The sequence below is a fragment of the Dermacentor albipictus genome, chromosome 4 (assembly GCF_038994185.2).
Source record: "Dermacentor albipictus isolate Rhodes 1998 colony chromosome 4, USDA_Dalb.pri_finalv2, whole genome shotgun sequence".
Taxonomy (NCBI): Eukaryota; Metazoa; Arthropoda; class Arachnida; order Ixodida; family Ixodidae; genus Dermacentor; species Dermacentor albipictus.
In genome coordinates, this window is record NC_091824.1 from 26484621 (window position 1) to 26497679 (window position 13059).

Consider the following 13059-nt stretch of genomic DNA (forward strand, 5'->3'; position numbering starts at 1 on the left):
CACACCTTCATTTTCATTTTTTGTCTATTATTTATTTTTGTCTGCTTTCTTACCTACTTTGTTCTAAATTCTTACAGGGTTCTTACAAGCTGCCTTTCTGCGACTCTCAACCTGCGTCTTATGCTGACTGATAAACTAATTTTTCATCAAATTCTGTAGGTGAACGATTGCATTTAGAGCGCGATATTTATGCGTTGTGTTATCACCCACAAACAAATAACTAGTCAACATGGAAAAGCGAGGCTATATGAGGGCTAAACTATATTCTCCAATTCTCATTTAAGCAATATTAAATTAATTTATTGAAAATGGAATACCAAGCACATGAAGCGAAACGTTTTTATAGTTTATTTAGCAAAGTGCTATGTTGAACAAGTTGTTGTTTAATTAATTTGACCACTTGCGGCACTAGGTACAAAACCCGCGAAAAGAAAGAAAAGGCATTCTGTCTATCTCCTTTTCCCCCTGCGGGTTTTACGCTTTGTGCCACACTACGTGGAATTGAATTCTGGATTTTTACGCGCCGAAACCACGAATGATTATGGGCCACGTCGTAGGGAAGGATCCCGGCAAAGAATCTCGGATTAACTTGCTAGTTGGAACCGGCAACAAAGGTAAATGTCAATTACTAGCTTTAGCGACTTATTTCGCACATCTCATTGTATGGCTTGAAGGCGGGGAGAGCATGCCGTGTTAGAAGCATGTCGCTTTCCTCCTTGCTTTTATGTGATGAAGCCGCATGTCCACGCACGTGGACGCAGTTTTCGTGTGCACTGGCAACGCATTAAATAAAGTTTATTTTAAACGATAACATTCCTCGCTTCAACTGAAGCAGTTGACGGTATGTAAGGACGTTCCTCTCACATCTTGTTTTATGGTTTCTCGAATTAAAAGAAAGGAGGAGCTTCCAATCTCAGTTTTACCACCCTCACTCAGAACAAAATGCTGATGCTCTACACATGCGTTGAATTTGCATAATATTTTCAAGACAAATGTTAGTGTGAGACTCATCGATCTCCACAGCTGCGCTGTTCAGCGAGGGCAAAATGTGTAAAAACCCGTGTGCTGGGATTTGGGCGCACGTTAAAGAACTCCTGGTCGTCCAAATTATTACACAGTACCCCATATGGCACGCCTCATAATCAAATCATTGTTTTGGCACGCTAAACTTTATAATTTTCACCGATATTGTTGCAAATCATACCACGAAGTAGTTTTCCTTGTTTGGGCATGTTCATGATGTTCGTTTATTTTTGGTGGAAAAAAATACCGTTGAGTAACTAATAAATACTCAAGAGCTCTAGTGCCGTGTTGTGACGATGCGTAGGAAGGCGACAATCGCTGACAGGAATCGCAAAATTGCAGTTTTATCTTGAGCAGGCGCGGACTAGTGGTCGAAGATAAGGAGTGCACAGGGACGAAAAAACGAAACGGGACGAAGAGCTGAGTTCCAGCAAAGTGTGATGATAAGTGAAGTAAATATCTACGTATGCGAAGGGGGCATGAGCGCGCATAGAAACCTCAAAGCTACGGAAAAACGATGCACACACTGTCCGATGATAAGACAAAGTAAGTGAGAAAGAAAAATAAACCAAGCTGATATCCTAATGCAAAATTTGGGTGCAGCTGTATACGTGTATACATTTCGCGACATATTGGCTCGCGCGGACAATCTGTTTCATGCGGCACGTTGCAAACGAAGCAATGTGTGGCACGACTGCCTCGGTAACAGGGAGATCGCGAGAGGCAGCGTGTGGTTGGCGCGTGGGCGTGATTCACAGCAGTCGCCGCAGACGAACCTCCGCTCGTGCAGCGCTTTGTTTCCCTACAGACGACGCGTGCTACTTTGGCGCCATCTTGTGGTCATCGTCGTCGCAAAGACCGTCTTGCGCGGCACTACGCTTTTCTCCTCACGCTTTCGCCATACCCTCCTCTTCTGCTTTTGCGCCTCATGGTTCCGCTACACCTTCCTACGCTTTCTTCATCGCGCTCTCTGAGGTATCACCCTCTTTCATCTCAGACTGCGCTCCACGTTCGCTTTTATCCTTCGCTGTATTTGTTCGCTCGGTTACGAGGGACAATGCCTAGGCTCGCCGCAGCGACGGGCGTCTAAGAGCTGTGCTTTAAAACACATTTGAATTTATAAGTTGCCGCCCCGAAAGCCTCCCCGCCGCACATGTTTCAAGAACGAAAGATAATTATAAGACAATGTGATGGCAGGCGAACTAGCACACGAGTACCCTAATGTGGCGATTTCAGAGTCCTCAATAATTTCCCCGTTGACCTTGGCGCTGCTTCTGCCAATCACATCGCATTTATCCAACAAAGGTTCATACCTACAGCTTCAGCTATGCAAACTTAGTTGACCAGGGGCAACGCTGTGCGAGTTATCAAACTGCTCTCGAAGTCTGACACTCAATCATTTGCCGACTTGGGCGACGGGGTGCTTGCCGCAGGAGAGCGAAAACTAATAAACTACCCTTTGGCATCAAGGGACAAACGGTTTGTGTTTTGTTACACAGATTGTCCCAAGACTTCTTATAACTAACCCTTCACAAACTGGAAAGTGTATAAGACGCCGAAAAAAAAGATGCAGATGTTGGCCCTGTTTGGAATCACTTTTATCCGCTGCGACGCATTGTGCACGTAGCAGATAACGCTGGTAACCTGCCTTCTTATGGTGCACTTCAGCAGAAGTCCCGGAACATTCTGGTGAGCAGGTTTCAGGAACCTTAGTAACCCCTCAACAATTCCAGTCACCAATCGCTACGGGAAACCAGCTTTCTGCGAGCAGTCAGATTGCAGAAGGAAGCTCATGACAAGAGTACAAACGAAACTCCTCAACGGCATTTGTAAAGGTAAGTTTCGCAGCATTCTGTTGAAAAGCCGACAGTTACCGGAGAAATGGCATCAGTAGCTTACTGGCACAAAAATTGTACACCAACAAATATGTTCAGATACAAGAATGAGCCTCACGTTCACAAAATTCCACGAATCAGTCTCTCACAATACATTTGGCATTTTTTGAAAGGCTGGAACTACTACTGGAACGTTTCAAGCACAAGTCATGATAGCCAGGTACAAGCAAAATAGATAGGCATAGACGCTTCTCCTATTATTGAGCACTTTCGGTGCTTGAAGCCGACAACACAAATTCCTGTTCTTTTTAGCCAGAAGCAACTCATTCCGACTGGGTGCCTATAGAAGATTCAACATACGTGCTTCCTCCCTTTGAAGAACGAGCCAGTCATCCCAGCTTGAAAGTGTGGATAGCAAATAAAATGACAACAGTTCAAGTACACGTTCCACAGACGCCGACGTAGAGTTGATTTTGGTAGTTTAAAGTTAAGTTCGCGTAGCCTAGTACCTACACCAAACGAACTAAGCGTAACTGTGGGGGAATAGATTAAACAATTTGTCAAAGAGTGTTAGATTAATTCAGCACTCTTAAAGCAGAGAGAACGGACAGGGATTCAGTCATTATAACAGCTGAAAAAATACATTTGGGGAGATCTTGTCGCGCTTAATATCTACGCCTGAAATATGGACAAGCACTCGGCTGCACTTCGCGTTTCTACTTCTCTTCACCGTAGCGATGATGACGCTGCCTTATCGACATGACGGTCAATCCGAATCACAACTACAGATATCTTCTATGAACAAAATTGCGAAAAGTCTCGTAACACGCGCAGTGAAGATAACTTAATACACAATCATCGCTCTACTCGACGTTCTCAACAGAGGTGAATTCTGCGGCTGCGCACGAAGAAGAAATTTCAAGTGCTCGCCTATTATTTGCCAAAACGCTCGATATATTTGGGCTTACTGATGAAAACATACGTACATTAGCTAGTGACTTCTTACTGAGCATGCTGTATAGAACGTACTGTTTTTGTTACTACATTTAGTATTGATTTCTTTGGTTGAAAGAACTCTAACCGACTGTTTTGTAGTTTTTTGCCTAATGTGTTTTCAGCATAGTACGAATATTTTTGTCGCTTTTAGCGAGAGACACAAAAATGAAAGTGAAGGAAAGGCAGGTAGGGGGGGGACGCACGTACCGTTTGCTGCCCTACGCATGGGAAAGGAGCCTAAAGGGCCACTCACCAGGCCAAATAGCAAATTTCGGTTGCACACTGAAAGTTGTTACGTGCCGTCTAGGGAGCGCTCGTCCGCGAGAATTCTTGAAATTGGTTCATTAATAGCCGAGCGAAATATTTCAGTGCCGCCAAACCATGATTTGAGAAGGCGAGCGCCACTGGAAACAAAGACCCTCTCTCCACTTGCACCGTCTAGCCTCCGCAAGGGAAATTCCTTCCTTGCGTTCTCCCTTACCGGAACTCGAGAATAGCGTGACGCATACGACACGACCTCTGCCTTCATTTTTCTTCTCGTCTTTTTTTTTTTCTGCGCGGCGCCCTTCCGCTGACGATGTCGCGCGCGGGCTGTTGCGTTTGTCTCGTTTGGCTCAGCGCGCCGATTTTTCGCGCTGTGCACTAGAACACCTCACTAGCGGTATACGTCAGTGCCTCACCAATACTAACGCAGGCCCAAGTCGTTCAAAGAGCATGATGGCACGCTGCAATACGGTAGAAAATGACATAGTTTCGTTGTCAGCGCGCGCGGCTGCACAACGTTAGAACAAGCGGACGAAACGGAAGTGCATCTCTCTTGCTGCGGTGCGAAGTAACGCAAGTACACGCAGCCATTAGGGTTGTGTGTTTTATTATTTCTCTAAACTTTAATTCGTCTATTGAAGGAACAGATTACACAAATAACAGATCGTGTCCCTAATAATTCTCGAAATCACGTTCCGCTATGACCGACGTCACAGCACTGCTACTACGTAGACGCACTTCTGCGATAAGAGTCCACTCTCCAGCTGGGCGCGGGGCGCCCACGAGGAGAAGGGCAAAGGGCTTTCGGTTTGAAATTTCAGCATTTTTCGTGACGCGTAGCGATGTAATATTTAGCAGACATTGTCGATAGCGCGGAGTGTATGCAAGGAGCTTGTCAGCTCAAAATGGCCAGCCCTGGTGAGGGGCCCTTTAAGAAGTGAACGCTGCCGCTTTTGGGCCGTCGTCCTAAGCCACGAGGACGTGCGACTAGTCAACCTACTTCTAAATGCAGTTTATATCCCTATCCCTACAACCTGTGCACATTTCCATGCTGCCATTCGGTTAATAAATGTATCCTTATCCTGAAGCAGATAATAATGTCACATGTAAATAAGAAAAATGGAACTTCATAAATGTATACTGCTCACTAATGCTTCTCCTTACATAATTATTGTACTGTGGAAGGAAGATAGGCATTTGTGGTCCGCGCGGCTTACATATCTATTTTGTGCGGCTATCTGTGCATACTATGCGGTATATTTTGCGAGAACGCAACATTCACTTTTCTTCATTCCTTTAAATTTTACTCAAGCTATGCATATATGAGCCTGGCATTTTAATTTTCTTTGGAGTCCCGACCCAGCACTTTTCAGGTTGTTAGTAGTTTTGATGGCAACTTTATCATTATCAAAAATGAGAAAAACAGCGATAGCTTGTTCGTTAACTTGTTCGGGCTTTGTACTCTGTTGAGCGAATTTCAGGAATAAATCTTTCACCCATATGCGACGATCAAAAACAGCGTTCATCACTCTAGCATGGTATACGGCATTGTTAAGCATATACATACGCCCGCATATATGTTTCGCCGCCCGACGCGGACGGCGAAAATTTGCTTGCGTCGTCCGCATAATTGCTACCGCAATAATATATGAATAACCTCTGAGCACTTCGCACATCTCTGAAAGTAACGCCAAAGCTCGTCCCCGCTATCTCCATAAGCCTTATGCCACACACTCCATTAGTAAAGACAGCTCCCGAGCAAACTATGCTTAACACTAAATTTTTCCATTACGCTAGGCTAAGTGGCCCTGCATACAGTTTGGTTTCACTCTTCGCTCAAAGTTGTTTTTATGCTTAGGATCCCAAATATAGCGTGTACCGCCGAGCACCTGCACAGAGTTTCCCTCCCCATAAAGCACCATCGTACTATATGAAGTAGACTGTCCTATTGGAGGACAAAATAAAGGTTAGTTATTAAAACCTTTACAATGAGGTTGCTGTCAGAAAAATGAATCAATAGGCCCAAAAAATAAATAAGGTCTAGTGGATACATATCTAATGCTTTATCGAATACAAGACATAGCTGGGACTAAATAGGTTAATACTTCATTGAGAAATAAGTATTTCATACTTTCCCCAGTGAGGACGCGCATAGAAAGCAAGACACATTCACGACCAAACGCATGGCATGTCTTCCGTTTTATGTGTGTTATGCTACAGAAATACCAGCTAACCAAATGAACAGTTCCCTCGAAATATTTCATGCCTATCTGAAAGTATCAGAAGTGGCAGCTGGTGTGATTTTATAACTTATTCTAGACAGAAATGGTCCAAACACATGAATATTCTTTGATATATGAAGCACGATAGCATCTAAAAGTGTCCGGTCTTCCACCGGAAATTAATTAGGATGAATTTTCTTCTCTTTTATGGCGCTAATAAACAATCTCCTCAGTCTGGGGGGAAAAAGAACGCATTTGAAGATATAAAAAATAAGATGGCAGATAAGCTTACCTATTTTTTCAGGAGCGCCCGACGCATCTCTACGAGTTTTGAGGCCGCAAAATATTTATGCACATAGTTGCCCCGTCGGCTCTTTCTTCCGGCGTTTCGACGCCGTACATTTGACACGGTCACAAGGCACAGGGAGGGTGCAAAAGAGCAGTGTATACTTGAGGAGTTGCATTTCACAAAAGCAGCAATTCCTTGTGCATGAAAGAGCTGCATTGCCTGAAAATGCGCCCCGGCCCTGTGCTGCTCTGTGACACTTGCGCTCGGTAAGGTGGCGCCCCCGCAAGTGTCCACGCTCGACGGTTCTCTAAATTCCGCAATGCACGCTGTGGATTCGAAGCATGCAATTATTCGTGGTCGTTCTGTGTCGCCACTATTAAGGAGTGAATGTGACGCACTCGTTATGCACTTGTTCCGGACTTCATTAAGGCCGTCTTCGGCACCTGCAGCGACGGCCCTTCGCCCTGGATGTCCAGCCGACCTAGAACATCGAACTCGCTGATCCTTATGGCGTTGTCTAATAGATTTCTAGCACGATATGAATTTGTTGGGGTGCTCGTGAACAAATATTCCTATTATAGCGAAAGACGGGCTGAAGAAGCTGAAAAAGAAAAGGTGGTTGTTGGCGCTCGGTACGACTTGCGTACTATTGCGCTAACTTAAGAGATCGCGGTACGCTTTCTAGGCGTTAAGCCTCAGACAAGTTTAATGCAATATTAGTTCTAGGTTTCGCGCAACTAGTACGATACATTAGTGGAAAATTAATTTTGTGAAGCGCGTTGGGTAGTCGGAAACGTAGAGACCTCTGTTAACCCCCTCCACCTCTCCACACATCCAACCATTAAATACAGAAGCAACATACCATCACTATTAAATAAAATAAAGAACCATGAAAGATTGCCTTCCGAATACGATTATTAGGCTGCCGGCTTGACCAAGGCTACTTTGCAGTGGCGTCTTCAATGCTAAAATACCTGTAAATAGTGTTCAATGTCTCTAAGATCTTTCCGTGTTTTTTTTTCTTATAAAGGCATCTTTCTTTAATTTAAAGGCACGAAATCAGTCGTTATTACTATAGAGTAATTAATTTCACCTCACGCAATATTTTCTTATGAATGTTCGTGGATTATCATGCCTCTGACGAAACCGTGACCATACGTAAACCTTGCACTGGTTATGTTTTCTTTTATTTTATCCTGCCTATTTCTACATAATAGCTTTTTGGCCATTTAAGAGCCAGCTGAAAAACGGAAAGTCAAGAGTCGTTTGTGGCTAACCTGTTTTAGTGACGATGTCTTTGTGAACGAAGCACTGGTGTGGCGAAAGAAAACGCACGCAGGCTAGAAGAGACTGTCATCGCGATGCGCGCGCATTTGCCTTTTTTGATTTGAGAGAAGCGAGCGTTCCTAAGAAAAATGAGTTACGACGAACAGGCGCCTTCTCCCAGGAAGCAGCCGTGTCACTTCTTTTTTTGTCCCCCCACGGCTGATACTTCTGTAACCATACCGCAGTAATAGTCATAGAAAGATTTCCCTGGCAGTGTTTCTATTCCTTGCAGGTGCAGTATTTCGTTGGCAGGAAGTGGGAGCCATGGTTAGGTAGTTACGCTAAGTGAGCCCTCCAGCCTTCGAGCGTCAATTTCACGCGTCCTTGCCGCAGAAGGCTGCTCACGCAAGGCTGCTGAGGCGGCAGGAGGAAAGGGGGGGGGGGGGGGGGCATTTGCTGCGCCAGATGGAGGAATCAAGACAGGCAGATATGCTCTAGCGTACGACCCGTTACATACAACGAACGCACGCATAGGTTGCGTGTGCTGATCGTTCACTTATGGTTGCTCACGCACAGAGAAATGCACGAGCCGCTGAAAAGTGCAATAATTGACACTGAATGTAAAGGCGTTTATTTGTCACGGGCGTTTGAGACCAGCCGTTATAGCAGTGCACGTACTCTCATCAAGAGCGGCGTGTCCCGAGAGCAGTGCTGGAGAGCTTGACCCACTAGAAAGTGCTGGAGAGGATGGCCCACTATAGTGTTGTTCTTCCTCGCGACAACAAGGACAATTAACCAAACCTGAATTGCAGAACTTCCACTAATGCCACAGCAGACCGTGAAAACAAATGAAAATATTCTAGGAGATGGATCTTCCTAGCAATTGAAATCAGTGTCACCAGCGACAGACTTCTGTGAGGGCTTCGTGCCGTAGGCCGCAACCAGAGAGGAATGTGATGAGGAGTTGCGACATACCTGGCTCGAGATGTATTTGCCGTTTAATTCTGCAGTGCTCTCTTCCCTGGTTCGGCTCTTTTCATTTTCGCGTCTCAATAACCGGTTCTGTCCCCTTTCGGTCTGGGTTGAATTCGCTCGCCGTTGTGCTGAACGGGAAGCATATACAATCGTACTCGAGATTGAACGATGTTTGTCGGCCATTCCTGGTAGCTAAACGGGTGTGATTGAAGCGTGCGAGGTCTTTCTTTACAGGTGGACTAAAGCACGACGCAAAATCGCATCGCCAAGCTTGGAGGTCGTGCAATGCTGCGAGCATTTTGAGAAACTACAGGCGCCGCATGGCGGGCTGCTCCAAGGGGAAGAACTCAATTTTAACACCACCTACTTGTTCCTCAACAAAGCTTGAATCGGTGCCAAACTAGAAGGCCTGTTTTATCAAGTCAGTTAACATATCTTGCTCCTTGGTCGCAGCTGGCGCCTGTTGCACACTTCGGAGAAGATTGCAGAGAAGCGCGGTTGAAAAATCATCGGCGTCGAGTATTACAGAGCGATAAAAGTAAGACAATACGACAGAAAAAGTGAAAAGGGAAGCCATGACAACAAAATTAACAAAAATGTATAACTTTTTTGAATTCTGCTGATAAACTACGGCACTGTGTGTGTTCTGTTCCGTGTAGTGACACCTCACAGAGTTTATTACCGACTCCGAGCGTCGTAACTCTGTTCTGTCCATTGCCAAGCTTGCCCTTCTTTGTCATTGTGTGGCAATGGTTACTTAGCAATCAACGTTTGCATGAGCTCTCGCAGAGCTGCTACGACGGCGCAAATGTCACTGCTTCTTCGCCAAGCGAAGCCTACGGTGCTTTTAACACTCGATGCAAAATAGAACAAACCGAATGATAAGCAAATATATAAATCGGGTTCTGCCAGGGTTAACAGTAACGTGACGTAGTGCTATGCATGCAACCTTACTTCATTTCGTAGACCACGCTCGTTATAAAGACTCTTTGCATTAGCAGCTAAATGTACACCAGGAAGAGGGCATGAGCACGCTACGTGGCCACATGAAGCAATGCGCTAATATTTGGGAAGCGAGAAGAGGTAAATTGCTCTCCTAGCATAATCTCTGCGTGGGCAAGGAGACGTGTGGCAGAGGGCACGTCTAACGCTACGGATTCACACGACGGGCCGGATCTCTGATTCAGCACTCGTACGCGAACGCGACGTGCTGAGCCTCAAGAAATCGCGCCGTCTGCTCGGCTATCGAGCGGGGCGCGCCTCGATGGCACTCGTCCAGCTCAGGCTCATCTGCGAAATCTGGTCCGTCGTTTGAGTCTCCCTCGAAATCAAACAGAAATGACTGCAGGTGAAGTTTGCTCAACGAGCCTCTGCAGGTGTTTCGGTTTTTTTCCGTTGGTGGCAGGATGGGAGCAGAAAATAAGAAATTCTCATATGAAAGATATAATTAAAAACTAACGAAACCATCCGGTTCTGTATTTGTTGGGCTCTGCATAATCATTGCCACAATCAGTCAGCCGATTTTACTTCCGCTGCAAGACGAAGGTCGCCCTCGGTAATCTACGTTTACGCTTCTCTTCACCCTATGTGCCAGCAAGTTTCCTAGTCGCATCCCACTACCTAATCCCCTCCCGTCTTCTACAGTATTTATTTTCCCTGAGAATCAAATCTGGTAAACATATAAATTACTGGTTCCCATCCATACACATTACACCATCTGCCTATATCAACTTATTCCTCTTGTTCTCGTTTCCTATATCAACTGCCTGCGTTCTCTCCTAAATTCATCCTTTCGTATTTGGCGTATTAATATTATGCCTGTCACCTTCAATCACATCGCTCACTGCTCGTACCTTAGTTTCTGAAGTTTCTTTTTCAACATTTAACTTTTCTGCGCTTAGGTTTGCGATGGTAAAAATTATCGGTTGCGAACTTTTAAAAGAAAATGTAAGCTGCCGTTAGTTATATGACAATGTCTCTCATTCCGGCTTAAAATGATTTTTGTACATCCCAAAATTTCATTCTCATGACATAGGTCCTCTATGACTACTTCTAGATAAACTCATGACCACCTTTGAAATGCTAACAAGCACAAACGTATGTTTTATTGCAATGGTCCTGAACATTACTCCATTATTTGAATTATTAACACTGAAATATCATTTGGCGTTTGCCAGTCAACATGCTGAATTATTCATTACATATACTACTGCCGTGCGCTGCAAACCGGCAGCATCATCTTTAAAGCGCAAATTATTGTGATAACAGAGTAAAACGCATTGCTTCGCTAGTCGTTATATATTTGCAGGAGTTCAACGAGCAGACCCCTCGGACAATTCCCGCGTCCCCTTTCTTCTGTCCGTATGATGTGTGCGCTCAACCGGCTAGCTTACTCAAATAATTCGCGCTGATTCTCACACCTTGTCTTTCCAAACACTCTAGTGTCTTCAATACTATGAGCATGTAGTGACTACTACACAACAAAAAGAAAACCCTGCCTCGTTGCCTGAAGCACTTTCCTTCACAAAGATGAGAAATCAGAGTTCATCTAGCGCCAACTTTACGGGAGCGTCACGAAAAACGTTGTTTCATGTCTGGATTCTGCTGACTTCGCGCTCCCTTCCACTGGGTTTGAGTTTGGCGATACGATTGCACAAGAATCGTCTGTAGTGCTCTTACTCTGTGTGTGATGTGACGTGTTATATAGATATAGGTGTAGGCCTATCCTTGAGGGTAAGCTACACTGCTGTGCCACAGTGAAGACAAAATTTGTTGGGATGGAAAGTAACGAAGAATTTCTGAACGTGGCTTTAAGCGTAAGTATTTTACTATGTTCATAATGTGGCATGTAAATGTTCTTTTCTCTGAGAATCTCATGCAGATGATCGTTTCATGTGAGCCCCACAGAAGTACAACCAAGGCATAAAAAAATCACCGACGTTGGATCGTACCGGTTTAAAACGCAGCAATTCACACTTTAGTTGAGTTATTTGCGGCCAAAGAATTCACTCACCGTCAATGGTTACTTTCTTTATAGATTGCAGGTTAGCGGTTTCACAAGTTTCACATCACTTAAACTGCGCTTTTTCTGCTGAGAACGACAAAGCCCCGCCGCGGTGGATTAGCGGCTATGGTGTTGCGCTGCTAAGCACGAGCTCGCGAGATCAATCGCGGCCGCGGCGGCCTCACTTCAATGGGGACGAAGTGCAAAAAAAAATAAAGACGCCCATGCCCCGTGCATATGGGGCACGTTAAAGATCACCTGGGGGTCGAAATTTCCGGAGACTCCCATATGCCGTGCCTCACAATCATATCCTGGTTTTGGCACGTAAAACACCAGAATATATTTTTTTTTATAATGACGAAAAACGTCTATGTAATATTGCGTTCTTGCTGATGCTATCGTAATAAAGCAAGTACATATTCTTGCACGGAGAAGGCCATCGACTGGCTCTTTCATTTGACAAGCAAGAAAACACCGGAGACACTTATTTTTCGGATTTGCTTTAGCGAGGCTTTTGTTTAACGCTGTAGCAAGTTTGAGGTGACGTCCAGATGTAAAACGCGTAACGTAAAACATGAATAAAGGAGGTACTACTCGAGAAAGTTCTTTTAGGTATTATTGCCTGTACGTTTCATTCCATGCCTCCTATTTTCTCCTTTTCTTGAAATAAGTATTTTGTGTTAGGCAATAATGAAGCATGTACGGACCGGGGTGGCCGTGACCGGAAAAAGTCGTAGATTTTTTAAGTACTTTTGAGCGCTCATACTAAACATTTTAGTTCAAAAGCATCACGTATAATACATTAGTGATCAGGGCTGCACCCCTGATTCAGAACTTCCTGCAGCACCGTAGTAGGTGCTTATTGTAGAAAACTGTTTCTAGGCGTTACCAACCATGTCGTCACACGCATGGACAGACAACGCTCCCACTTTTAACTCACTGTATGCGAATGTTTTCATTACCATTGCGCCGATGACATTGCCTATGACATGCACTTATGCATGGGAAATTACTATAAATTTATTATTGGTGAATTAAATGACTTCACGTGAAATGAAGGCACAACGTCATAGTTACTAAAATAAATGCAGTTTCATTCAGTGACCCGGTGCTCGAAGTTGTCCATTACTTGGCCCTCGCGCTCCCATCTGCTAGCCTCCTGGCTAGCTCTGATGGTAGAGCGGT